The sequence below is a fragment of the Rattus rattus genome, chromosome 2 (genome assembly GCF_011064425.1).
Source record: "Rattus rattus isolate New Zealand chromosome 2, Rrattus_CSIRO_v1, whole genome shotgun sequence".
In the NCBI taxonomy this organism is placed as follows: Eukaryota; Metazoa; Chordata; class Mammalia; order Rodentia; family Muridae; genus Rattus; species Rattus rattus.
The window spans coordinates 186,330,555-186,358,046 of record NC_046155.1 but is presented as its reverse complement, the minus strand read 5'-3'; the positions used below and the strand labels follow the sequence as shown (position 1 = coordinate 186,358,046).

The 27,492-nt window shown below is 37.9% G+C and overlaps 2 pseudogenes; both read right to left on the bottom strand.

Annotated features, from left to right (window-relative positions):
- Positions 1–6,158: 6,158 nt before the first annotated feature.
- Positions 6,159–12,580, bottom strand: LOC116892796 (annotated as a pseudogene).
- Positions 12,581–24,850: 12,270 nt separating this feature from the next.
- On the bottom strand, positions 24,851–25,618 carry LOC116893506 (annotated as a pseudogene).
- Between the last annotated feature and the right edge of the window lie 1,874 nt (positions 25,619–27,492).

Sequence of the window (27,492 nt, the reverse complement as noted above, 5' to 3'; positions counted from 1 at the left end):
CCATGAACATGGGAGATCTCTCCATTTTCTGAGGTGTTCTTTGATTTCTTTCTTGACATGCTTGAGCTTCTTGTCATACAACTCTTTCATTTGTTTAGTTAATATTACCACAAGATATTTTATATTACTTGTGGCTATTGTGAAGCATGTTGTCTCCCCACTGTCTTTCTCAGCCTGTTTATCATTTGTATATAGGAAGGCTACTGATTTGTTTGAGTTAATTTTATATCCGGCCACTTTGGTCAAGTTGTTTATCAGCTATAGAAGTTCTCTGGTAGAATTTGCTTATGTATACTATTATATCATCTGATAATAGTGATACTTTGACTTGTTCTTTGCCAATTTTTATCCTGTTTTTCTCCTTTTCTTGTCTTATTGCTCTACCTAGAACTTTGTGTACTATATTGAATAGATATGGAGAGAGGGGTAGTCTTTTCTTAACCCTGAATTTAGTGGGATTGCTTCAAGTATCTCTCTGTCTAACTTGATACTGGTTGTTGGTTTGCTGTATATTGTTTTTATTATGTTTAGGTATGTACCTTGAATTCCTTATCCCAACTGATGGTAAGGCAGTTTCTGATTGGCTGCCTGAGACCTGGTGTTTTTCCAGTTCTGGAATACAAAAATTTAGGCCTAGCTTCCTGACCTGCCAATTTGAAGCCTGTCATGGAGTTTGCTGGTCTCATTCCTCTCTGGCTCTCTTGAGTTGAGAACTAGATGTCTCAACCTCAGAGATTTTAGAATAACAAGCAAAAGCTGTCTAGGTTAGAGCAAAACACACAGAGAAATTTTGGAAAGCCATCAGAGCAGAATATAGGCCACAAGCTTGGACCCAGAGTTTGACTGGCTCCCAAACACCTGTCTCTCATGAACCTCTCAAAGCTCAGGCTGGTCCTTGGCATGCATGAAACATCTTACCCTTATGGGAAAAGTCAGAACTTAAAAGATGAAAAGCATGCATGATATATCCATAGGTACAATAGTGGCATGGACATTATGGAAGTAAGATTACACTTAAAGCCAATTACACAAGAGAAAAAACATTCCTAGTACTGAAAATGTGCCCAAGAAACCAAGAGGATGTAGCTCAGAGGCCCCAAGGGTGAACCTATTACTATTCTGGAGAAATGACCACCTTCTGCAATTCTTTTCAATATACATGTATCTCTATCCATAGGTTTAGGCAGCTCCCAGACATTAGCAGAGAAAGAACTCTATTCAGTCATTCCATGGCAATTGATGCAGAAAATCACAAGTGTAAAAGTAGTAGGAATACTAGATTGAGGAGTGATCAGCCACACTTGGAGCATCTCCATTACATCCTCCCCAATGCTTGGGTGTCATGACTGAAAAGGGGATGGAAAGACTACAGAAGCCAGAGGTCAGGGAGAACAATTAAAGAGACACAACCACAGTGAAACAGTGGCTTCTGAATCTGAAAGGACTATTCTTCATATAACCTAACAGCAGCTATGGTTGTTCATATTATTTCCAGCCAGCGAACATGCTAAAATGATGTGGGAAGCACTTTATGAGCACTCACCCCAATCTGAAGAACTGTGAAGAGCTGATTGTTTCAGGGAGAAAAAAGTTTGTTTTCTTCATAGGTGTAGATTCTATGTGGCTCAACATGTTCCTGTGTATGAACACATACTCAAAAGTATGAGGATAACAGAGACTGGATTTGAAATTATTTAAAATTTAAAAATAGAGAAGGACCAGTATAGGAAGAGTGCTGGGAAGATAAGACAAGATTTAGAGTTGAATGTCAATAGTTTAAAAATATTTTGAATGAAAATTTTTTATATTTTTATTTCTTTTTTAACATCTCTTTATTTATTACATATGCATCATACAGCTTTCTCCCTGCATGTATTCCTGCAGGCCAGAAGAGGGCACCAGATTTGATTATAGATGGTTGTGAGCCACCTAGTGGTTGCTGGGAATTGAACTCAAAACCTCTGGAAGAACAGACAATGCTCTTAACCTCTGAGCCATCTCTCCAGCCCTTGAATGAAATTCTAAACAAATAATTTTAAATAACATACAATTTAGAAGTTACAGTGATATTTTAAAAATGTATATCATCCAGGCTAGTTTACATGACTTAAATTCCAGGACTCTGAAAACAGAGTCAGATAGATCTTTGTGAGTTTAAAGCCAGCCTGGAATACATAAAATATACCAGGCCAGAAGAGTCAGACCCTATCTGCAAAACAAGGAAAAGCACACAATATCTATTGATATGCAACGAAGTAAGTAACATATCAAGTATTACAGGATTCTATTCATTAAAACATACACATGAGAACATACAAATGCCGTGATATTAAAACTTAACATTGTTATCTATATCACTAATACATAAATTCTACTATTTGCTGGCTCATCATAACTATATATGTAACGGAACCTAAGCTTTCTATATCCTGCTTTTTCATAACTCAATATATATGTCATTTTCAATTTTATCTGACATATTATCATTTTCTTCTATCTGATATATGAAATTTAGTGTAGCCCTATATTTCACAGTTTTCCCAAGAGTTCAATGTCCATGCTATCTTAGCTAAAAGCAAGAAACACAGTTTAAGACTGAATGCAGTGCTGTGTCATGTTGTTTTTTTTTTTTTTATCTCTATTAACTTGGGTATTTCTTATTTGCATTTTGATTGTTATTCTCTTTCCCAGTCTCCGGGCCAACATCCCCATAACCCCCCTTCTTTTTTTTTATTAATTTTTTTATTAACTTAAGTATTTCCTATTTACATTTCGAGTGTTATTCCCTTTCCCAGTTTCCAGGCCAACATCTCCATAGCCCCTCCCCCTCCCCTTCTTTTTCTTCTTCTTCTTCTTCTTTTTTTTTTTTTTTCATGGAAAACTTCCATTCTTTTTATTTCAAAGTATCTAGGAAGAAACAAAGATGCCTTTCCTCTCAAAAATTTTTCTCACTTCTGAGGTGAGCTTGTGCTTTTTAGAGGTGGGAATGGAGGGGGTGCGGCGTCCAGAGATGCTCCAATGGGCTGAATTTCTATTATAGATTTCCAGCTGCCCTCAATCATTGGATCAGAACACAGATATGCAAAAGGCCCATGCATATGGGTATATGCACATGTACCAAAATTTGCATGCACACAAATGAACATGAGTCCACATACTTTCAACAATCTAGCGCGCTGCACTGTACTTCGCTTCCCACAGGCGGACCTGAGAAAGATCTCTTGCCTCCTCCTCCACCTTTCACTTGCAAAACCCCACAGTCAGTTCTGCTGGGTCTCCCTGTCACCTACCTTTTCTCTACAGACACATTTCATTAAGGTATCAGGTCAGCATCTACACCTTCATTGGTAAATTCAGAAAAGCCAGCTTCTCTCAAATAACAGGAAATCTGTACCTTCCTTACAAACCATGCTACTCTAGGAGAGGCAGAGCCATAAGCAGAATAGGTAGTCTGAGGGCGGGGCAGGCAGGCAAGTTTGATAGTTCGTTTTAGAAAGCACACATTTTCCATTCTTCAAAGCATGATAAACCAAAGTGATAGCATTTGATAAAAATATAAATTCAGGATTTTTCTTTCTTTCTTTTCTTCTTTCTTCTCCTTTTTATTCCCTCACACCCAAAAATTAAGCCCTCTTCCTCTCTCTCTCTCTCTCTCTCTCTCTCTCTCTCTCTCTCTCTCTCTCTTTATTAACTTGAGTATTTCTTATTTACATATTGAGTGTTATTCCCTTTCCCGGTTACAAGACAACATCCCCAGAACCCCTCCCCCTCCCCTTCTTTATGGGTGTTCCCCTCCCCATCCTCCCCCCATTGCCGCCCTCTCCCCAACAATCACGTTCACTGGGGGTTCAGTCTTAGCAGGACCCAGGGCTTCCCCTTCCACTGGTGATCTTACTAGGATATTCATTGCTACCTATGAGGTCAGAGTCCAGGGTCAGTCCATGTATAGTCTTTAGGTAGTGGCTTAGTCTCTGGAAGTCTGGTTGCTTGGCATTGTTGTTCATATGGGGTCTTGAGCACCTTCAAGCTCTTGCAGTTCTTTCTCTGATTCCTTCAACAGGGGTCCTATTCTCAGTTCAGTAGTTTGCTGCTGGCATTCGCCTCTGTATTTGCTGTATTCTGGCTGTGTCTCTCAGGAGAGATCTACATCTGGCTCCTGTCGGCCTGCACTTCTTTGCTTCATCCATCTTATGTAGTTTGGTGGCTGTATATGTATGGGCCACGTGTGGGGCAGGCTCTGAATGGGTGTTCCTTCAGCCTCAGTTCTAAACTTTGCCTCCCTCGTTAGGACAAAACGGCAACCAACAGATTGGGAAAAGATCTTTATTAATCCTACAACAGATAGAGGGCTTATATTCAAAATATACAAAGAACTCCCGAAGTTAGACTGCAGGGAGACAAATAAACCTATTAAAAATAGGGTTCAGAGCTAAACAAAGAATTCACAGCTGAGAAATGCCAAATGGCTGAGAAACACCTAAAGAAATGTTCAACATCTTTAATCATAAGGGAAATGCAAATCAAAACAACCCTGAGATTTTACCTCACACCAGTGAGAATGGCTAAGATCAAAAACTCAGGTGACAGCAAATGCTGGCCAGGATGTGGAGAAAGAGGAACACTCCTCCATTGTTGGTGGGATTGCAGACTGGTACAACCATTCTGGAAATCAATCTGGAGGTTCCTCAGAAAATTGGACATTGAACTACATGAGGACCCAGCTATACCTCTCTTGGGCATATACCCAAAAGATGCCCGAACATATACCAAAGACACATGCTCCACTATGTTCATAGCAGCCTTATTTATAATAGCTAGAAGCTGGGAAGAACCCAGATGCCCTTCAACAGAGGAATGGATACAGAAAATGTGGTATATCTGCACAATGGAATACTACTCAGCTATCAAAAACGATGACTTTATGAAATTAATAGGTAAATGGATGGAACTGGAAAATATCATCCTGAGTGAGGTAACCCAATCACAGAAAAACAGACATGGTATGCACTCATTGATAAGTGGCTATTAGCCCAAATGCTGGAATTACCCTATATAGAAGGGGAGGTGGAGGGGTTAGGGGGATTTTGGCTTGGAAATCAGGATATGGAATAACAATTGAAATGTAAATAACACATACCCAATTTAATAAAGATGGAGAAAAAAATAAATACCAAAGTTAACAAAGATGGAGAAAAAAACTAAACATGTCAGAATTCATACCTATAATAAGCCTATTATGCATATGAAATATTTCATTTTCAAATGTCTTCAAAAGGAAAATTTTTATTACTACCAATTTCTCCGTATATTGATAAGAAAACTATGCATATCCTTGTTTGGTTGAATTTATGCAAGAATTAGTGGGGCCGGGTTGGGTAGTAGAGCACTTGCCTAGCAAGCACAAGGCCCTGGGTTCGGTCCCCAGCCCCGGAAAAAAAAAAAGAAAAAAAAAGAATTAGTGGGGCCAAAATGTTTCTGTTAATTAACATTAACTATTCCAAGTTGAGTCAGGGCTGCATACATGGGTCAGCTCTCAAGATAATTGCTACCAGAAATGAGGACCCATATAGATTTCCACTATCCACTGAGTGGCTGGAGCTCTTTCATGTACTCTTAGAATGAAATAACTCTTCACTCATACATATATACCATGCATGCAGGTGTTACATAGATAAACATGCAGAAAAATAATACCCATATTTTTAAAATTGAAAAAACAAGATGTAGTTCATAAAGTATCTAAAATTTTCATAAAAATCTTACTGTATGGTTAGCTAGAGGTGTTGGAAATTTAGGACTAGTTGGTCAACAGGCTTAAAATTACACAATAAAAAACAATGACTTGATTATGTTGAATTTTCACTATCCTTACAATAAACAAGGGTCTTTAAACATCTTTTGAAGAGTTTCATCATAAGAGTGGAAATCACTGTATAGTAGTAAGCATAGGACCAATAGTACATTGCTAACTTTACTGGAAATAGCATTAAACTGTTTTCTAAAACAGTTTACTTTAATGTTAAAGAAAGAAATGAGTTCTGATCTGATACAAATACATTACATGCATGTTAGAAATCCTCAGTGAACTACTAAAAACTCATCTAAAAAAATGAAAATAAGAAACCTAGTTTAGTAGTCTGTCACATGACAGTCAACCTCATTTCACCACTTTCAAGGAAGGTTGAATACACGCACCTGACAGTGTAATTTAAATGAGTACAGTTAGTACCTGTGTACTTCCTCTTGCCCACTCTATCATATCTCCAGATAAATGTAACTGTTGACCATTTATAAAATAGGGACTAAATAGTCCTATTTTCACTTTAAATTCAAGTCCCTGTGGAAAATTCCAAATGTAGAAAATGTCATACTCTTCCTGCAGTTTGTCTCTTTGATTCATATTTACTCTGTCCCCAACAGGATTAGTGAAGTGGATCTTACTCAGAGAGGGACCCAGCTGAAAGACAGGCAGCATACCATAGATTATACTTTCTTGCTTAAGGTAAGAAAATGCATTCTTATTCCATATTAAAGGCAACTTTATTGACAGTATGCAGGTGAAAAATCTCAGTGAAACCAAAGAGATAAACAAAATTATAATGTTTCTGTTATTTTAGTCCTCTAAGAGGAAATTACCACACAAGCACAACATGCATGTCGCACTAAACATATGTTTGCAATATGAAAATACAGATACATAAAACAGAGAGAGACTTGCACCTGTCTAGAGATGCACACATAGCTGGAGGACACAGTTATTTACACCAACATGCACATACATGCCCTAATACACATGAATATACAGATATACACTGAAACAGAATATACATCAAAGTAGCCAAACAGATGCAGAAACACAAAAAACAATTACCCATGTGCACACATAAAACCACATGTAAACACATGTTCAGAAGAATATACATAGACATACATATATACTGACATCCACACAGAGTGACATTGTCACACAGACAAATTTATGCTCTCATACAAAGACACACAGGGAAAGCAAAAAACTTATATGTAAATGAAAGAACATTCATAAAACCACACAAAACATAGACACATGCAGAAACATGCACTGATAAATATATACAGGGATATACACTTATACAAAATCAACAGTATGGAAAGCAATTGAAAAACAGACAAATTTATGTTAAATGCCATAAACCCACATATATAGGTACATACACAAAGAGCATAGATAGATAGATGGATAGATGGATGATGGATGGATGGATGGATAGATTGATGGATAGATGGACAGACATTCAGATGGACATACACACACACATACACACACACACACACACATATACAGAATATAGAGAAATTGATAGACATAGATATACACACAGATATACCGAAACTCAGAAGCATACAAACATACAGTGAGAAATATACATCCACACACATAAGCACACATGAATGTAGTAAATTGAATACTAGCATTACTCTCTCTGTAAATACTCTCAGAGTACCAAGTGATGTCCCTCACCTACAGTGGAAACAGCTATATTTGGGATATCTAGTTAAAACAATACCCTTCAGTGATTACTACATATTTAACAATTAATGAACAAGGATTCATCTCTGAGTGGGTTCATTAGAAAGGACTGGATATGTTTTCAATATTAGAACATGTGATGATAATCAGGTAATCTGTAACAAATCACAATGCCACATTGACAAATTATGCCTTCTACTCCATTCTCTTTACATTACAGTTATATACCAACATCTAGATTTATACGATCAGTAGGAAAAGTATTCATAAATCACTCTATGTTGGAAAATATTTCCTAGTACACTTGGTGTGGGCATCAAAGAGACTCTTAAAGACATCAATAATAGGAAATGTTAAATAATGTAAGAAGCACTACCTTAGTGCAGAAGTAATTTTGTTCTTTCCCACTGTCAGTGGGCAGATTATGAAACTTTTGAAAAGCCATCTCATGGAGTATATGGGCAACAGCATACACAGCATTGTATATATTGTAACTTCCTTCAGTAAAGGTCATTTCAAAAGTATGCACCATTAGCCATTCCAATGAGTGGTTGGAAGAGAAGTTCTTCAGTGCCTTAGGTTTAGATGCTGATATTTCACAGTTAAAATACATCCATTCCAGCTTTACTAAATATTCATCTGAGTATGTGAAAGGGTTCAATGTCTGCACAAAAATTTTAAAACCAGAAATTTCTCCATGGTGCTGTCCAAAAGCAAATAACCCATATAAAGTATCTTTCTTACTAGGAGTGACATTCCACTGGGCAGTGGTGATCCATAATCTCTGTATACCTAGAGATTCCCATAATCTAAAGCTCACAGTTAATGTACTGTCTGTGTTGCCATAAATGAAAACAACATTTGTAGATGATGTCATGATTTGGTTGTAATACACTTCAGCTCTTGACATGTATAAATCCATATCGACTGGGATCTTGCTGACAAAAGCAAAGCAGACTGTATTTCTTTCCATCTCTCTTTTCAAATATGAGAGAAATTGGGTACTTTGATCATTGTCTGAGACGGCCAACCCTACCCAGTTCCAACTGAAATGAATTATGAAGGAGACCAGGGCAAGGGCTAGAGATGTATCATCAGAGGACATCTGATATAGATAGGGAAAGTTTTCATGATCATTAAGGACAGGATGGAAAGGTCCATAAGTAAGATGAAGGAACTAGAACACAGGAAGCAGCATGAGATACAATGTATTCCTAAGAACTTATAAACACATTTTTTTCTGGAGATTTCTAGAAATCTCAGATAGCTATTATTTCTTCCCTCATCTTTGTATCATACAAGAACATTTGAAAGCTCCATCAAGACTCTGAATAGGACCCTTGAACTACATAGATTGGCTCAGGCCTAGTAAGTTTAAAAGGGGTCCGAGAGATAACTGATTTCATGAATTCCTAACCTGCCCCTAATATAGAAGTTCGTTCTTTCTCTCTCTCTCTCTCTCTCTCTCTCTCTCTCTCTCTCTCTCTCTCTCTCTCTCTCTCTCTCTCTCTCTCTTCTGCTTGGATATGAAGTTGCTTAGGAATGTATAAAGTATCAGAGTTGTTTCCCAATTTACTCCTGGTATAATTAGGGAGAATTTCAGAATTATGTAAACTCAAATGAATGAAACTTTGTAATTTGGATTCCCAACCACAAATTTGTTCTGTAAATGTAAATATTAGAGACATATTTGGCGAAAGACTAGGGTTCCTGTTGATTTCATTCATGGAGAAAGCCAAGACAAGGTCATACTTGTGGATTGCAGTGTGTGTTCTGTAAAAGGTTACAGTGTTAATAAAGACAGCAATTTACAAATAACATTTTCAATCTGTAAAAGGGCAATGCTGTACTGGATTCTATTGTTCTCCTCCCTTGAAGGTTGAAATGACCTGTGTAATGAGGTTGAGATGACAAAAAAAGCCGGAAGCTCATAAAATCTTGACATTTCATGAGAGGTCATGTCCCGTAAATGAGATGTACTATGATCATGTTCTCACTGAGAGTTTTTCAGCTCTTCTCTTTGATTGTTGGCTAAGAATGTAAATAAATAGCCAAATGCTTTGATGAAATAGTGAAAATGGTCACATATTCATTTGAAATTAGTGAGAAATATGTGAAATACATTGGATGTGTTTGTGCCATCGAGTTTAGTATGTTTGTATAAAAATGACTGTATTGGCTAAGGCAGAAAAGTCTTCTGTGACAATACTTGGTTCATGTCATTAAAATTCATTTTCATTAGGGGGCAATATATTTATCACATTCCCACATAACCATCCTTACCTTAAATGTTCTTTCTAAAATTCAGTTGCAGTGGAATGATTCTGCTTTGTGTTTATGTTTAGGAAAAGAATAATGTCACATATCCCTTCAGAATTATTTCCTGCAAATCAAACAACCCTGAGATTTCACCTCACACCAGTGAGAATGGTTAAGATCAAAAACTCAGGTGATAGCAAATGCTGGCAAGGATGTGGAGAGAGAGGAACACTCCTCCATTGCTGGTGGGATTGCAGACTGGGACAACCATTCTGGAAATCAGTCTGGAGGTTCCTCAGAAAATTGGACATTGAACTACCTGAGGATCCAACTATACATCTCTTGGGCATATACCCAAAAGATGTCCCAACCTATACCAAAGACATATGCTCCACTGTGTTCATAGCAGCCGTATTTATAATAGCCAGATGCCCTTCAACAGAGGAATGGATACAGAAAATGTGGAACATCTACACAATGGAATATTACTCAGCTATCAAAAACAATGACTTTATGAAATTCATAGTCAAATGGATGGAACTGGAAAATATCATCCTGAGTGAGGTAACCCAATCACAGAAAACACACATGGTATGCACTCATTGATAAGTGGTTATTAGCCCAAATGCTTGAATTACCCTAGATGCACAGAACACATGAAACTCAAGAAGAATGACTAAAATGCGAATGCTTCACTCCTTTGAAAGGGGAACAAGAATACCCTTGGGAGGGAATAGGGAGGCAAAATTTAGAACAGAGGCAGAAGGAAGACCCATTCAGAGCCTGTCCCACATGTGGCCCATACATATATAGCCACCAAACCAGATAAGATGGATGAAGCAAAGAAGTGCAGGCCGACAGGAACTGGATGTCGATCTCTCCTGCAAATGCCGTCATCAAACCACAGAACTGAGAACGGGACCCCTGTTGAAGGAATCTTAGAAAGGGCTAAAAGAGCTTGCCTGGGCTTGAGACCCCATATTAACAACAATGCTAACCAACCAGAGCTTCCAGGGACTAAGCCACTACCCAAAGACTATACATGGACTGACCCTGGACTCCAACTGCATAGGTAGGAATAAATAGCCTAGTAAGAGCACCAGTGGAAGAGGAAGCCCTTGGTCCTGCCAAGACTGAATCCCCAGTGAATGTGATTGTTTTTGGGAGGGCGGTAATGAGGGGAGGATGAGGAGGGGCACACCCATAGAAGGGGAGGTGGAGGGGTTAGGGGGATGTTGACCTGGAAACATGGAAGGGGAATAACAATCGAAATGTAAATAAGAAATACTCAAGTTAATAAAGATGGAAAAAAAAGAATTATTTCAAAACATCTGACTGATAAACATCAAATATATTACTTCATTATTAGTTTTTACTAAGAGTTAAATATCTGCATTCCAATTAGAAATAGTACATCTCTCATGTCTTTTTTATAAAAACAATCCCTTTTAGAATATTCTTTATGAATACACAAAAAGATGTCTTTAAAAATTTCACTAACACGTGACAGAAATTTGAGAGTAGTACTTGTACATATCAAACAATAACTCTTGCAAGGTAAACCTTAAGAAACCTAAAGTACTCGAGTGATCATAGTGGCTTTGTCATCTAAAGTACTGTGTCTGAAAAAGATTTTCAGGAGCCCACAGAATCAAAATGTTCATAGGTCCCACAACTGTAAAATATACAACTATATTTTCTAAGATTACTGAAAAAGAGAAATAAAGTACTCAATATTAAAAGGTCAGGTTAAGTAACTGAGAGGCGAAGAGGAAAGACATATGCACCTTAAATAATGGCAAAGATGAGCTAGTAGGTAACTCCTCAATCCTTATTCTCTAATACTGCCAACTATCATATGCCACAGTTATTACCCAGGATAGTAACAAGGGAAGTAACTAGTCACCACTACTAGTAATAATAGCACTTTTCAAAGAATGCAAACATATTCTTTATATGCAGTACATTCTTTCCTTATTCTAAAAAGAGAGTGAAGAACTGGACTTTGTAAGACCTAAAAGCCAGTGAACTTATATAGATCAAAATATGAAGTTCACAGAGGAGAGTTCTCTTACATCAATTCTTGATGCAGCTTCAGTACATAAATGGGGACCACATGGAGCAAATTTAAGAAAGTAACCAAGCATTTATATGTAAGCTCTGCACAGCTAGATGTGTCTCCAACATTGGTGGCCCCAGCATAAGTACTAGAAGTTGCCCACTGATGGAAAGATCATCAGCTGACTCTGGTCATTTGCATAAACACACACAGAATAAAGTCATAACAATTGTGTCTTTCAATCAGAAATCATTGTGCTACTGTGCTATCTCCTCTAGGAGAGGGATATAAATGATTGATAATGGCTGGAAGTTGTTTTATTACTCAGTTTCCATCCAGGTAAGTGGTAAACAGACTGAAAAAAAACCTCACTGTCAATTTAAAGTGGTAATATAGCATCAAATCTCTAATAGAACTTGTAGTTCTTTCTTGTTTTGCAGATTAATAACACAGTAAAAGAGACCCTTAAATTGCTTTGCTCTACAACCTTAATAGACTCAGGAAATATTCATGATCACATCTACATGGAAAATGTAAAAGCACTTACTGTGTATTCAAAATATGACCGAAATACTCTTTCTCCACAGGCCATTGTACTGCTCGAATCAAGAAGTTACAGCCTATTCTCCGGTTTCCATTCTTGTCTTTATTTTGCTTTATTCTCCAAGAGCAGCTAGGATAAATAAAGCCAGCCACATGAAGTGGAATGTTCAAGAGCAAGAAGAATAAAATCAAAGTGAACATATTTTTCCTTCTCTGAGCCTGGGCAGAATGGTTTGTGAAGAGCCACACAGATCAGCAAATCAATGATACCCATATATCCCCATGTCCTATTATCACTGTGGCCAAGGGAGATGTTACATCTGCATTTCTGTTTCCTTTTTTTACAACTGTTTCCTCAACCCTGGAGGAATCTTTGATACTATCTCCTGGGGATGTTCATCCGATGTCCACTGTTCATGTGATAAACTTAGTTGATAAATATAGATGAAGGTTGTGTAGCTACATGAATGGCATCACACATGTTTGTGGAAATTAAGGTCCCTGGAAAGATTCTACTTTGTGAAATTTGGTCTCAGGACTGCCTCAAATTCTGTTTATGTGAACACTTGAAATAATATCAGTGGATTTTTGTAGTTGATCCACCTTCAGGAAGGACTCAGTGTCTGAAATCATGGTTACACACTGACCATTGTGTCACAAATCCCATGTCAGGGAAAGGCAGACTCATGTTTAGAGCATTTGTGATCAATTGAGAATATATTATGGGCAACATACAGCAGTGAAACATACAGAATATCTAAACAAAAACTGTGCTTACATTGTCTTGAGAATTAAAACATCATGGCAAATCCAGAAATGTCCCGAATAATATTAAGTGTTGCTTTTAAAATATTTAAGAAAATCCAGAGAAAATGTTAAACATTTATGCCTCATTTCAAATACTACATAAGACCTAGCACTCTTATTCCCCATTATTTTTAATGAGAAACTAAGCTAAATGTTTGAGTTCTAAAACATGATTTCCAAATTTAACCCTCAGTTCTCACAGAACAATACCTCGTTTTGACCAGTTTCTTCTACTTTATCATTTTTTTCTACCTTGACTTTGGTAATTTTACATTCCAGTAGTCACCATGAAGAATTCTTACAATTAGTATTGTAGGAGCAAATAGTGTCAAGTGAACTTTTGTTTAATAAGTAAACTCTCCTTATACAATTTTCATAGCCAAGTGGAAGAGTTTACTGATAATTGTGGTCTGATGTGTGTCTGTGGATATGGACTGCAGAGAAAGCAGTACAAATATAGGAAATTCTTTCTCGTGTGTTATGATATGTAGTATTCAGCATTTATGATGAGGCAAACAGAGTTTGTTTCCTTTCTAGGTTTTGTTGTACATTTAAATAACAATGTCCTCTATGTGCATGAACCAGAAACCTTGTCCTAGGTAGCAAATGTAGGGGCACAGAGAGATGTGAGATGGAGAGTTTTTCATAAGAGGAAAAAGCACATTCATCTTTGATGTGTACAAATAAAATTGCCAAGCATATAGATTTAGCATTGTATTCAGTTTCATCTGTATGAAATGGTTATTTCATTTTAAATTAATATATTTTATTATGACACATTCACATGTATGTTTAATGTACTTTGCCAGTTTCTTCCCATTTGAAACCCACATCTCTTGCTCATCTTACTACTCATACCATTCCTTAGTTCAAACAGCCTTTCTCTTATTTTTTATTTTATGACAAATGTCACATTTTTTGTGTATTTTTAATTTTATGAGACATGTAAAAATGTCACATTTTCATATATATTTTTCCAAACTGGCATGATCATGGTAGCTGATATTTTTTTTTTATTAACAGTATTTCTTATTTACCCTTTATGGGTGTTCCCTTCCCACCCTCCCCCCATCCCAAATGTGGGGTTACCCACTTTCTTCTTATGTCAAAAATGTGTGTGCATATACACACATAGTTCTTTCTCTGAAACATATATACATTTATTGACCTTTATATATGTAATCTTCCTTGCCTCTCTGGGATAAAGCCTACATGATCATGGTAGCTGATATTTTTATTTGTTCTTGGATTCACTTTGCAAATATTTTATTGAGTATATTTGTACCAAGGCTGATAAGAGAAATCAATCTATAAATCTCCTTCTTGGTTAGTTCTTCATGTAGCCAGGATACCATCGTGATTGTAGCCACATAATCAGAACTGGGCAAGATTTCTTCAGTTTCTACTGTTTGGGAAAATATGGGAATAATGTATTGTATATTTGAAAGTCTCAAAGAATTCTGTCATAAATTTCTTTGTTTCAGAAATTTGGGGAGGTGTAGCATTTGGGAGAATTTTAGTGAGTTCTCTATTTCACTATTGGTTATAGTTCTGTGTAAATTGTTATGCTAACTTTTTGATTCTAGTAAGTGGTATGTGTTGATGAAAATATGCATATCTTTCCAATTTCAGACTTCTGCTGTTAAATAAATACTATGAAATAATTCCTTCTTTTTCCTTTTTTAATGAAGAGTTGTTTCTTTCTGTAGCCCTGTCTATCCTGGAACAAGTTCTATGGACTAGTTTAACCTCTCCTGGATCTGCCTTCCACATACTGAATCTAAAGGCACGTGGCAGTACCACCAAGTTGAACTTGAATCTCTCAATGGCTACCATTGTGCCCACTGAGTTTATTATGCTGTGTAATCATTTTCATTGAATTCTAAATATATTTTTCATTTATTTATTTCTGTCTTGAACCAATTTTATTTGGTAGAGAATTATTCATTTTCCATGTGTTTGTATACTTTCTGTTGTTAATTTTGTTTATATACAGATGTAATCCATTATTACTAACAGGATGCAGTGAGTTTTGGTTTCGATTTGCATTTCATTTTCCTTGTAAGTGTTGTAACTTGCTTTATGTTTGAGTATTTGGTCAATTTTTGAGAATTTTTTATGAGAAGTAGAGAACAATGTTTACTATACATGTTCGGGGGAAAGTATACTATAAATACGTGTTAGGCCATTTGGTTTACAAAGATTGGTAACTCAAGTATTTCTTTGTTTACTTTTGATCTAGATAATCCGACTATTAGTGAAAGCCTAGTGTAGTGATAATTAACCTGCTCTGTGCTCCTGATGAATTGCACTTGCACATCTGCCCAAGAGCAATCTAGAATCTCGAATGAAAGAAACACAAACACACACACACACACACACACACACACACACACACACACACACATAAGTTAAATTTTATATATCTCCAGACTGATTTGCAGAGTGGTTGTATTAGTTTGCAATCCAACCAACAATGGAGGAGTGCTCCTCTTGCTCCACATCCTTGCCAGCATCTGCTGTCACCTGAGTTTTTGATCTTAGCCATTCTGACTAGTGTGAGGTAACATCTCAGGGTTGTTTTGATTTGCATTTGCCTGGTGACTAAGGATGTGGACCATTTCTGTAGGTACTTCTCAGTCATTCCATATTCCTCAGCTGAGAATTGTTTATTTTAATGGGGTTATTTGTCTCTCTGGAGTTTCACATTTGAGTTCTTTGTGTTTTTTTTTAAATATTAGCCCTGTATTAGATATAGGATCGGTAAAGATCTTTTCCCAGTCTGTTGGTTACCATTTTGTCCTAATGACAGTGTCCTTTGCCTTACAGAAGCTTTGCAGTTTTATGAGGTCCCATTTGTCAATTCTTGATTTTAGAGCATAAGGCACTGGTTGGTGTTTTGTTCAGGAAATTTTCCCCAGTGTCCAAGTGTTTGAGACTCTTCTCCACTTCTTCTTCTATTAGTTTGAGTGTATTTTGTTTGATGTGGAGGTCTGTGATCCACTTGGACCTAAGCTTTGTACAGGGTAGTAAGAATGGGTCTATTTGTATTATACTCCATGCTGACATTGAATCAGCACCATTTGTTGAAAATGCTATCGTTTTACCATTGGATTGTTTTAGCTCTTTGTCAAAGATCAAGTGACCATAGGTGCGTGGGTTCATTTCTAAGTCTTCTGTTCTATTCCACTGATCTCCTTGCCTATCTCTGTACCAATCATACAGATTTTTATTCACTATTGCTCTGTAATACTGCTTGAGGTAAGGGATGGTGATTCCCTTAGTTTTTTTGTTGTTGAGCATAGTTTTTGCTATCCTGGGTTTTTTGCAAATTGTTCTTTCTAACTCTCTGAAGAATTGAGTTGGAATTTCAAAGGGGGTTACATTGAATATGTAGATTGCTTTTGACAAAATGGCCATTTTAGTCTATGAATCCTGCCAATCCATGAGCATGGGAGTTCTTTCCATGTTCTGAGACTTTCAATTTCTTTCTTCAGAGACATTAAGTACTTGTCATCCAGATCTTTCACTTGCTTGTTAAGAGTCACACCTAGGTATTTTTTATTATTTGGGACTATTGTGAAGGGTGTCATTTCCTTAATTTCTTTCTCAGCCTGTTTATCCTTTGAGTAGAGGAAGGCTACTGATATGTTTGAGTTAATTATATACCCAGCCACCTTGCTAAGTAGTTCCCTGGTGGAACTTTTGGGGTCACTTAAACATGCTATCATATCATTTGCAAATGGCGATATTTTGACCTCTTCCTTTCCAATTTGAATCCCTTTGCCCTTCTTTTGTTATCGGATTGCTCTGGCTAGGATTTCCAGCAGTATACTAAATAAGTAGGGAGAGAGTGTAAGTCTTGTCTAGTGTCTGATTTTAGTGGTATTGCTTCAAGTTAGACACTGGTTTGCTATATCTTCCTTTTACTATGTATGGGTCTTGAATTCCTGATCTTTCCAGGACTTCTGTTATGAAGGGGTGTTGAATTTTGTCAAATGCTTTTTCTGCATTTAATGAAATGATCATGTTGTTTTTCTCTTTGAATTTGTTTAATTAATGTACTATGCTGATGGATTCCCATATATTGAACCATCCCTGCATCCCTGGAATGAAGTCTACTTGATCTTGATGGATGATCATTTTGATGTGTTCTTGGATTCTGTTTGTGAAAATTTTATTGAGTATTTTTATGTTGGTATTCATAAGGGAAATTGGTCTGAATTTCTTTTTCTTTGTTGGGTCCTTCTGTGGTTTAGGTATAAGCATAGTTGTGGTTTCATAGAAAGAATTGCATACTGTTCCTTCTGTTGCTATTTTGTGGGATAATTTGGACATTATTTGTATGAAGTCTTATATCTAGGTCTGATAGAATTCCCCAGTAAACTCATGTGGTCCTGGGCTTGAAGTAGCCTTTTTACAGTGATTCTTATTTGAGATCTTATGGGGCTATTCTTTTGGAGATTTCTCAGAGCTTTTGCATATCTCAGTCCAAGAGGGGGACTTGGCAATCTATGAGGTATCCTGTGGCTGAGAATTGCTTAGGTAATGGGTCTTAAAAGTTAGCCCCTAGTTCATATAGAAGTTTGTGTGTTCAGGAATTAACTTGGTAACTTTTGTGTAAAAATAAAAAGAGGTTCACTGAGGCAGTCCAGGGTTCTATTCTTCAGATCCTGATCATTCCAGAACCTGAGAAATCTAAATTCACCAGGTAGTGATTCTCTTTCTTAGACTGAGGGTTTTTCAAAACTCACCACCAACAAGAGTATCTACAGACATTTCCAAGAAAAAATGTCTTTGTAGTTATTAGTAGCTGACATTTAGGAATGAAGTTGTGTCATTAAGTGGGATTTTGAATGGTTCAAATAAGGGAGGAATGCAGAATGTATTAGTCTTCTGGGCATGGGAATACAAAGAATGTGAAGTCCACATCAGAAGGATTGCTGCAAAGCTAAGTATGATAATGGGCAGTTGGACTGAGAGAAATGGAAGGAAAGTTGATCATTTTGAGGTCATATGAGGACCTGCTTTTCTGGTTATATTTTGAGTATTCCCTAGAAGTGTCTAATCTTTTTAATTGGCTGGAATGAAGAAAAGGATGTGGAGAAGAAATTTTGGAGAGGAAGACGTGTGCCATCAACTGAAGAATTTGAAATACGTGGCTGATCCTGGTGATCTGATACAGAGCTGGGTATAGGAGCAAAGGATTGGTTTTGGAGGAAATGAAGGAGAAGTGAACATCTGCATTGAAGATTTATGCTTTTTAGTATGAATGAACTGTCTGTTCTGGATGGTTTTGCATTAGGAGCTTTTGCATTTTGCATTTTCTCTGACTGTTTTGTCAATGTTTTTTCTGTGGTATCTCATGTACCTGAGAGTCTCTCTTCAATCTCTTCTATTCTGTTGGTGTTGTTTGTATCTAGGACTCCTAATCTCTTTCCTAGGTTTTCTATCTCCAGGATTGTCTCTATTTGTAATTTCCCTATTGTTTCTATTTTCATTTTTAGGTCCTGTATGGTTTGTTCCATTCCTTTACCTGTTTGGTTGTGCTTTCCTGTAACTATTTAAGGGATTTTTGTGTTTCCTCTTTAAGGACTTCTACTTGTTTTCCTGTATTTCTTTGAGAATGTTATTTATCCTCCTTAAAGTACTTTATCATCATCATGAGATGTGATTTTAAATTCAAATCTTCTTTTTCAGTCTGTTGAGGTATCTAGAATTTGCTGGGGTGGCAGAACTGGATTTTGATGATGCCAAGTAGTCTTGGTTTCCATTATTTAGGTTTTTATGCTTGCCTCTCCCCATTTGGTAATCTCTCATGTTAGATCTATGACTGGATCTTGTAGCTCCTGTGGGCTTCTGAGCCTGTGATCTTAGGATTCAGAGCACTCCTGGAAAACCAGCTCTGTTTGGGCAGGATTTTGGTCCAGAGGGCTGTGGGATAGCCTCAGCTCTGGGCACAGATGCAAACCAGAAGTATCCTGTCCCAGGCTGCTTCATAATTTCTGTGCCCTGTGTGGTCCTGGTAGGTTCCTCTTTAAACAGTGCAGTGAAATTGGGGTCTGCACTGTGGGCTTAAAAGTGAGAACACTTCTGGGAGACCAATTCTTCCTGGGCAGGTTTTGGGTCTGGAGGGCTGTGGGACAGCCTTAGCTCTGGGAACCAATTTCTGACAAGGTTTAAAACTAGTTGTAGTTTCATAGTCAAACTCACCTTTTTTAGCATTGAGAGAGATGATATAGATTTCAGAGGATGGCTTTCAGATGAGAATACAAGCTAAAATCAGAACATTATTTAGGTATAAAATTATAAGCTTTTAAAGTTAGGATAGATGGTAGAGTGTTTTATTTAAATTAATGACTATGATGGACTGAATGTTACATGTACCTTATATTTTATAATTTGCATAATTGTAATGGTTGTGCTCAATTTATATCTGAGACAAAAGAGCCTTTTCATTGGGCAAAAAGGGGGAAATGCTGTAGGATGTCTAGGTGCTGAAAAAGCAATTGACAATATAAAACACTCCTCCATGTTAAAAGTATTTGAGAGATGAAGAATTCAAGGCACATACCTAAACATAATAAAGGCAATATACAGAAAACAATCAGAAAATATCAAAGTAAGTGAAGAGATACTTGAAGCAATCCCACTAAAATCAGGGACAAGAGAAGGATGTCAATTCTTTCCATAACTATTCAGTACCATACTCAAAGTTCTTCCTACAGAAATAAGGCAATAAAAAGAGATCAAAGTGATACAAATTGGAAAAGAAATCAAGGTATCACTATTGGTGCATAACATGACAGTATACGTAAGTGACCCCAAAATATTCTACCACAGAACTTCTACAGCTGATAAACAACTTCAGCAATGTAGATAGATATAACCGTAACACAAACAAATTCACAGCCTTCCATTTTACAAATGATAAATAGGCTGAGAGGAAATATACATATATAACACTATTCACAATAGTCACAAATAATATGAAGTATCTTGGTGTAAATTTAGCCAAACAAGTAAAAGATCTGTAAGCAATAACTTCAAGTCTTCAAGAAAGAAATTGAAGAACTTAGAATATGGAAAGAACTTCCATCCTCATGGATTGGTAGGGTTAACATAGTAAAATTGGCCAACCTACCAAAAACTATCAACAGATTGAATACAATCCCTATCAAAATTCCAACACAACTCTTTGCAACATGGAAAGAGCAACTCTAAATTTCACATGGAAAAACAACAACTACAGCAACAACAACAACAACAACAACAACAAAATCCAGGATAGCCAAAAGAATTCTTAAGAAGAAAGAAATTATGGAAGAATTGCCGTCACTGACCTCAAACTGCACTATAGAGTAATATTGAATTTAAAAAAAAAAAAACAAAAAACCTCATAGTATTGGTATAGAGACAGGCAGGTATTTCAGTTGAATAGAATTAAAGACCCAGAAATGACCCCACACCTGTGGTCATTCGATGTTTGACAAAGGAGCTAAAATGATACAGTGGAAAACAGGCAGCATTTTCAAATAATGGTGCTGGTTCAACTGGTGATCTGTGTGTAAAAGAATGCAAATTGATTGATTCTTATTGGCCTATACAAACCTCACACTCAAGTGGATTGAGGACCTCGACATAAAACCAGATACAATGAATCTAATAGAAGAGAAAGTGAAAAATAGCCTCAAACTCATTGGCATAGGGGGAAATTTCCTAAATGGAATTCCAATGGCTCAAATTATAAGATTAACAATTGATAAATGGGACCTTATAAAACTGAAAAGCTTCTGTAAGGTAGAAGATACAGTCAATAGGACAAATGGGAACCTACAGATCGGGAGAAAAATCTTCACACCCCACATCAGATACAGGGCTAATATCTAAAACATATAAAGAACTCGAGAAATTAGCCTACCTCCCTAAAATCAAATAACACAATTAAAAATGGGGTACAGATCTAAACAGAGAATTCACAACAGAGGAATCTTGAATGTGTTGAGCAGTACTTAATGAAATGTTAAAACTCATTAGTCATAAGGGAAATGCAAATGAAAACAACTCTAAGATTCCACCTCACATCAATTCCAATGGTAAAGATCAAACACTCAGGTGATAGCACATTCTGGTGAGGATGTGGAGAAAAAGGAACACTCCTCCACTGACCTCTGGATTGCAAACTGGTACAATCACTCTAGAAATAAATCTGGGTGTTTCAGAAAACTTGAAATAGATACCTGAAGACCCAACTGTATCACTCTTGGGCATATACAAAAAGGTTCCCCACCATACATGGGTTCCCCAAACACGGGTTTAACTTTGTTTACAAAACCCTTATCAGTAACAAGAAGCTGGAAACAACTCAGATGTCCCTCAAATGAAGAATGGATTCAGAAAATGTGGTTTAATTATACAATAGAATAATATTCAGCTATTAAGAACGAGGATCTCATTAGTTTTGCAGGCAAATGGATGGAACTAGAGTATAACATCCTGAGTAAGGTAACCCAGACCCAGTAGACATGCACAGTACATATTTGCTAATAAGTGGATCTTAGCTAAAAAATAATCTGTAGTGTACAACCTACAGAACTTCAGAAGTTTAACAAGCAGAAAGACCAAGCAAGGATGATTCAATCCCACTTAGAAGGGGAAGAAAATAATTATGGTAGGCAGAGGGAGGGACGGATCTTGGAGGGAGAGGGGAATAGAGGAGAAGGATTGGGTATAAGGTGGGGGCATGAGTGAAGCCCACACAGCTAGCAGAATAAATGTAAATATGTAGCCGCAGGTGGGTGGGAGGTGGGGGGATACTGTAGAAAGTACCGGAGACCTGAGAGGTGAGAGATTCTCAAGACTCAATGGGAGTGATCCTAGATGCCCAACAGTGAAGAGAGGGAACTTGAAGAGTTCACCTCCAGTAGAGAGACAGGGCCTCGAGGTGTTTCCAATCCACAATCAAATTTCTGACTCAGAATTATTGCTGTCTAAAAGAACTGCATGGACAAAAATGAGGAAGAGAATGAGGAAAGTTGGTCCAGTCACCATCCCATCTTGGGATACATCTCATGGGGAGGCATGAAGGCCTGACACTATTAATAATGCTATGTTGTGCTTGCAGACAGGAGTCTAGCTTGCTGTCCTCTGAATGGCCTAAACATCAGCTGACTGAAACGGATGCAAATACTATACCCAACGAATGGACTGAAGTCAGGGATGGCTGTGGTTGAGTTAGGGAAAGGTTGAAAGAAGCTGAGGAAGGGGGCAATGCAATAGGAAGACCAGCAGTCTCAACTAATCCAGACACCTAAGATCTCTCAGAAACTGAGCTAACAACCAGACAGCATACACTGCTTGGTCCGAGGCCCTAGACGTACATATAGCAGAAAACTGCTTGGTCTGGCCTCAGAGAGAAAGATGTGCTTAATCCTCAAAAGACTTGAAGCTCTAGGAACAGGAGACACCTGGTTTGGGGTGGGGGATGCTTCCTCTCAGAGATATCTTTAAGAAAAGTAAAATCCAAAGGCTTTGTAAAAGGATCAGAGATACATTAATTCCTAGCCAATAAAATAAATCTAGAGTTAATAAATTGATATTAAATTAACTAAAATAAGATTAAATTGAACAATTCCAAGCAAGTGCCTTATAACTACACTTAGAAACACATCTACTAAAAGGAAGAAACTGAGTAAATTTATAGTCTTTAACCAGGTGCATATCTGACCTCGCCATAGAATATAGACTATATGGCAGTGAGACAGGGCCAGGATCCTCATGAGGAATGGTATTGAAGCCAGGGACTACAAAGATAAGTCAATTACTTCCAGCATTAGCACAGTTCCAGATTTCACACAGTTATTACAAAACGATCACCCATAGATCATTATCTGTTATAAATACTATACACTCTTTACAGCATTCCAATTCAATTCAGTCAGTTTGCTCAGACCATTGCTTTTGCCATGGATGAAGTTAACAGGACCCTATCTTCTAACAAACAGGTCTCTAATATTATACTTCCCTATTTACTGTGGAGAAGAAGTGTGAACATCACACAGAATCATAAATAATGTTGCAAAAATAGGCGATGGTCTTCCTAAGTATTCCGGAGAAGATAAAATCATGGGTTTGCTACCACAGGCCCCACTTAGGAAACTTCTTTGATTTCGAGAACATTCCTTCAGCGCAACAAACCTTAGCAGATGAGATTGTGTGTGGTGATCCCATTTCTACTTTTAGGACGATTCCCAGATCCTAAAAAGGAGGAGACTGTCTTCACACTTAAGACAATCCAATCTATATATGCCAAGGATAATTATTCAGATGTAGAGTAAGATTTCTGTGTGTCAAATATAGATGAAGCAAAGAAGTATTAAGATTTTTTCCAAATCATCCAAAAAATAGTTTTTTACAAGTTTTAAGACATATATTATACTAACAGGGTGAAATTGTCATTCCTGTAATGTTAAACTGGTACTTAGCACACTTTAAATCTTGCACTGAAATTGGGCCGATCTCTATCTCATCTTTCTATTTATATACTATGTTCTCCAGTTTGCCAACAGACCTATCCATTCTATCCAAGGTGACTGTAAACAATTTTGTTTTCCCTTCATGAAGTTGATTTGTTCACGTATCTTTTCCTATGCTGCACGCATACTTGAAAGCAGACACATTTCCGGAGCTGAGGACCGAACCCAGGGCCTTGTGCTTGCTAGGCAAGCGCTCTACCACTGAACTAAATCCCCAACCGACACATTTCTTGTATTCCAGAAGCATCACAGGCAAGTTGAGCTTTTTCTACATTACTGGCTGACACGGATAAAATCCAATGCCTCCTAAAGTTAGTTTCTATGAAGCTCATGAAAACGCTGGCAGCCACTGCCTGTAGTGCTCAGGCCTTGCTCTATTTTTTTTTTCTTTATTAACTTGAGTATTTCTTATTTACATTTCAATTGTTATTCCCTTTCCCGGTTTCCGGGCCAACATCCCCCTAGCCCCTCCCCCTCCCCTTCTCTGTAGATATTCCCCTCCCCATCCTCCTCCCATTACCGCCCTCCCCCCAGCAATCACGTTCACTGGGGGTTCAGTCTTGGCAGGACCAAGGGCTTCCCCTTCCACTGGTGCTCTTACTAGGCTATTCATTGCTACCCATGAGTTTGGAGCCCAGGGTATAGTCTTTGGATAATGGCTTAGTTCCTGGAAGCTCTGGTTGCTTGGCATTTCAACTTGCATTCTTGTACAGTCTGACTTCTAGTTGTTTGATGTGTTCTTGGAAGTATTTTATGAGTATTTTTGCATGTATATTCATAAGGTTCTGTAATTCCTATAGCAGCTTTGTGTGGTTTGGATTCTTGGTAACTGGATTCTCATAAAATGAAGTGGGTAATGTTATTTCTGTTCCTGTTTTGTGGAACAATTTCAGGAATATTAATTTTATGTGTTTTTTGAAAGTTGTAGAATTCTCTACTAAATCTATGTGGTCAAAGGATTTTCTGGTTGGAAGACTTTTGATGACTTTTTTTTTTCACATTTCTACATTTTATTCCCACAAGGCAGCCAAGGTGAAGCTCGAACCCGGGGCCACCCCGGTCTCTGGACCTTCCTCCGGAGGGGATGCACGCCAGGTTGGGACTGCCCCACCAACGGGGTGGTTTTCAGGCAGGCCGTCATGAGTGCAGTGGTGGAAGGCTCCAGGGGTCACAGGGCAGGGGGGGCTCGGTGCAGCGGCACATACTTGTAGGGCTAGAGATAGCGTCTATCACCTGGAGCTCCTCCATGGGACCATATCGCTTCACCAGGCAACCATTCTTATCAATGAGAAACTTGGTAAAGTTTCATTTGATGGCATTTCCCAGCATGCCCCTGCCCTTGGGCTGTACTTTCATCCATTTCCACAGTGGGTGGACGTCGTCCCCATTTACACAGATCTTGCTCTACATGTCAAACTTGACATTGCAGCGGGCAAACTCCTTGATTTCTTGTTTACTTCCTGGCTCCTGGCTCCTGGCTCCTGGCTCCTGGCTCCTGGCTCCTGGCTCCTGGCTCCTGCCTCCTGCCTCCTGCCTCCTGCCTCCTGCCTCCTGCCTCCTGCCTCCTGCCTCCTGCCTCCTGCCTCCTGCCTCCTGCCTCCTGCCTCCTGCCTCCTGCCTCCTGCCTCCTGCCTCCTGCCTCCTGCCTCCTGAACTGGTTGCAGGGGAAGGCCAGGATTTGTAAACCACACTCGTCTTATCCGGCATGCAGATCGACTAGCTGAGTGTAGTTTACATCGGTTTTGCTTCATTGCGAGGCCACGTTGGTGACGATGCACACGAAACCCCTGTACTTATCCAGGCAAACCATGTGCCCGTCGATGTCCTTGGCTGCAAATTCGTGCATGGAGCGCGCACAGCACCAATCATCGCGGGATTCACTCATGGTGCCAGCCAGGCCAGGCACAGCCAGAGTCCTGGACAGCAGTGCTAGCTTCAATTTGATGACTGTTTTTTATTTCACTATTGGTTAAAGAGGTCTATTTGTTTATCCAATGTTGATTTCGTTTTGGAATGGGTTGTCACCCTATAAAATCATGCACTTCCTTTTGGTTTTTCCAATTTGTTGGAGTAGAGGTTTTTAAAGTAATTATTTTGTGTCTCAGGCTTTTCTCACTGTCTGTTATTATGAGCCTTCTTTGGGGTGTGATTACACTTTACCTGAGTGGTAGTTTTCAATAGTCCTAATCAGTTACTAGTGTGTCATCTCCTCAGCTTTACTTTGGCCCAGTTTTATTTCTATATAGAGGTGTTCACATTCCATGTATTTGTGAGCATGATGTGAATGAATTCTTTAATGCTGCCCAAAACACACTGCTTGATTGCTCTTCTTAGACAGCATGAGCTTCTCCTCAAACCACTGAGTTTTCAACAGGAATCTTCTTTCTTCATATTTGAGCTCCTTTGGCATTCTTCCCAGAAGACGAACTTGTTTCTGAATTAGGAAAACCACAATATCTCATTCTAGCAGTGAAAGCAAAACAGGGCAGGATGTACACTGCACTAGGATGGCAGAAATGGACTGACAGAAAACTGGAATCATGAGACAGCTAAATCCTTTCAAAATCATAAGTTTCTGAATTAATTTCCTTGAGTCAATATTGCTAAGAGAGTAATTCTACATATTTGACTTGTAATAGTAGAGGTCTATAAGGAAAGGATAAAGATGTCATTTAATTTTCATAGTGTAGAAAATGGCTTAATTCAACTTCCCACTAAATCTCTCCAGAAAGACGTACCCTGTCAGAAATTTGAAATATTACATATAAGTATATACCATGCAAAAGGAATTAATAGCATTTTCCTTTAACTAGTACTGGCATGGGACATATTATTTTTCTTCACTAATTTCTTTCTTTATTCACTTTACATTCCAATCTAAGTATCCTTCCTCCTCTATTACCAGTCTTCTCCCCACCACTTCTACTACCAGTTCCCTCTTCCAATCCATTTCCCAGATCTATTTTCTTTCCTCTGCTTAGTGAGATGCAAGCATCCTCCCTTGGGTCCTCCTTTAACTTAGCTTCTTTGGTTCTGTGGATGGTAGCTTGGTTATTCTAAACTTTATGGTTAATATCCACTTATAAGTGAATACATACCTGTTTGTCTTTCTGGGTCTTGGAAACCTCATTCAGGGTGATATTTTCTAGTTCCATCCATTTGCCTGCAAATTTCATGATGTTCTTGTTTTTAGCAGCTCAAAAATATATCACTGTGTAAACGAAATACATTTTCTTTATCCAATCTGACTTGTTTTCAGTATCTATTACAACTACAGCTGATGTGGACGTAGTTGAGCAAGTATCCTTATGATACAGCAGAGCATCCTTTGGGTATATACCCAGCAGCTATGTCTTACTAAGAACTATTCCAAGTTATCTGAGAAACCACCAAATTGATTTCCAAAGTGGTTGTACAACTCTGCCCTTCTACCTTCAATGGAGGAGAGTTAGCTTTGCTCCACATCCTCGCCAGCATAGGCTGTCACTTGAGTTTTTGATCTTAGCTGTTTCGATTTGTGTAAGATGGAGTCTCAGGGTCATTTGATTTGCATTTCTCTGACAACAGAGGCTGTTGATCATTTCTTTAAGTGATTCTCGGCCATAACATTCCTTTGCTGAGAATTTCTCTGTTTAGCTCTATACTCATTTTTTTAAATTTGGTTATTGGTTTTCTTTGTGTTTAATTTCTTGAGTTCTTTATATAGTTTGAATATTAGCCCTCTGTCAGATGGAGGGTAGGTGTTGATTTTTTCCTTTTTTTTTTTTTCTGGCGATTCT